This window comes from Limulus polyphemus, unplaced genomic scaffold (genome assembly GCF_000517525.1).
Source record: "Limulus polyphemus unplaced genomic scaffold, Limulus_polyphemus-2.1.2 Scaffold383, whole genome shotgun sequence".
In the NCBI taxonomy this organism is placed as follows: domain Eukaryota; kingdom Metazoa; phylum Arthropoda; class Merostomata; order Xiphosura; family Limulidae; genus Limulus; species Limulus polyphemus.
In genome coordinates this window covers 282,131-284,755 of record NW_013665993.1, presented here as the reverse complement: position 1 = coordinate 284,755, position 2,625 = coordinate 282,131, and positions in this window count along the sequence as shown.

The window sequence follows — 2,625 nt, the reverse complement described above, 5'->3', positions numbered from 1 at the left end:
TACTAGAAAGAAGACTTTATATTGCTTGTAAGTTCATGAAACTTTTTTTTTTATAAATCATTGTGTGTGATAAGTATTTGTAATAATTGTTATTGTAAATTGTACTGTTGTGTGTATACTAAAACGTATTTGTAAAAAAGAAAACTGTGTATGAATCTTGTCGGCATATAACATAAACTGACTATATATCGGCTTTTACTTAACTACTAAATCCAAAGTACAATTTAACTACTAAATTTACATTTATCATTTAACTCGGTTACGGACCATTTGAAATTCTAATAAGTTACTATAGAAACCTGAAATTTTCCATCAATTCTAAGTGGATCCTGAGGATGTGCACCTGGGTATTTATCTACGCGCATGCGCGTGCGCATCTTTTTATGAGGCAAGCTAGCGAAAAGCCACATAGAAAAGAAGTGGTTCCTTATATAACAATTTTTAATATATAGAGAAAGCCAATGCGTTTTGGTAACTTTTTATAAAACTTAAATTCCAGGTAGTAGAGGTAATATTTAATTAAAACTTTGTTGAAAATAATAGCAATTTATACCATGTATGAGATATGTATATGAGATATATATGTGCTGAAAAAAGTTCAAAGAGGAACAGCTTGAAACTTACAACAAGCACAGTTTTCTGTAATCTGTTATTTGAGCAAAATTATGAAAAATGATAAATAATGGAATAAATAAATGACTAGGGAACAACGTAAGCACTAGTAACGATAACTGTACACTGATATTCATATACAGCTATTTCAGGAGTAACGGTGTGCTGACGTCATATAAAAAAAAACAATAATGGGAACTCAGTACCTGCTAATATTAAATGGGAAACAATTAACTACTATTTTTCTGCTGAATCAACGTTTGATATTTTCAGATTTACCCGTGAGTGTACCTACACGTGCCATGTATTTAGTTAGTTGACAGTGTATGCAATTCATTCGCTAATGGTTTCACAGTAGAGGAATATTTAGGTCAAGCTAATTAAAATATTCATTTATAGAAACAGTTCTGTTTACTTTGAATTTGGAATTTCACTTTTTTAAAGAATTCCTTATCTACTTACATCATTAAGATCTTATGAATCAAATATTTCTAAATATTACTTTTGTATTTTAAATTAAAAAACAAAAACATTAACTTAAGTCATCCAAGCAGCTAATTCTAGTGTGGCCAGCAAGTTTGGGTCCGCCATGGCCAGGTGGTTAGGGCGCTTGACTCGCAATCTGCGGGTCGCGGGTTCGAATCCCCGTCACACCAAAACATGCTTGTCCTTTCAGCCGTAGGGGCGTTATAAAGTGACGGTCAATCCCACTATTCGTTGGTAAAAGAGTAGCCCAAAAGTTGGCGGTGGGCGGTGATGACTAGCTGCCTTCCCTCTAGACTTATACTGTTAAATTAGGGATGGCTAGCCCAGATAGCCCTCGTGTAGCTTTGCGCGAAATTCAAACCAAACAAACCAGTAAGTTTAGTTTGTGGAACCTAAACTTTGTAACACTTTCCCTTTGATTAATCAAAACTTTTTTTATCAAATCTAATACGACAATTTTGTATAACGTTTTTACATTCTGATCACTTCTGAAGCCTCTTAGCACCAGAGATTTGCTTCAGTTTTAAATGATACGTTTTTCAGTTTGTACCCTTAGAGTGTGTTACTTAGCAATAAATAATAAACAGATAAAAATGGGCACAGTTACTTTCATTACCAACATGTTCTAATAATAAAAGATATAGGAAGACACTGTTAATAAAAAAAATAGTTTTCTTTAGTTGTTTATCCTTAAATAAAGATAATTTTAAAGTTTATCTAATTGCAATGTTTATTTTTCTATAACATGACTTCTATAAGTGTTCATATATAATTATACGTCACTATATTTATTGCTTGATTACAAATATTCTATATTCATAATGGCCGGAGACGGCTTGAATGGGTAATGAAGAAAAACTTTAATATAAGTACCTGATCAAGTACCTGATGATGACATCAAAACCTTGTCGAAACGTTGTACATTTGCTGTGATGTTAAACTTATATTAAAGTTTTTCTTCATTACCCATTCAAGCCGTCTCCAGCCATTATTAGTCTCAAAGTGGGTTCCTCGTCATCGAATTCGAATTCTATATTCATGTTTTACTTTACGCTATTTTGTACGTTGTGTGTGAATAATATCACATTTACTATATTTCACACCAAGGTAATAAAAAAATATACTTTATTGATTTAAAAAGCCCTCTCACATAAATACATCACACCACTAGTTTCGGTCTTATTATTTCTTTACACGATTTTGGTAACTGAATTTAATTGTTAAAGATGAATGAGCAAGTAATAACTTATTTACAATTGCACAAAAATGTGCTGTCAGTTGTGCATTAAATAATCAGACTGGACGATAATCACACAATGGAAGAAAGTTTTGTTAATGTTATTTTTAAAGAGAAATAGTTTGAGCTTGAAACTTCAAATAGTTTCCAGTAGTCATAAGTTTAGCATTTGAAAACGAGCTCTTTGCGTTACTCTTATGCTAACTTGACAAATTTAACAGATCGTTATTTGATCAAATTTAAATAATCTATGTATTTGACCTTAAAACAGAGGCCCAAAGTGGCTCAGT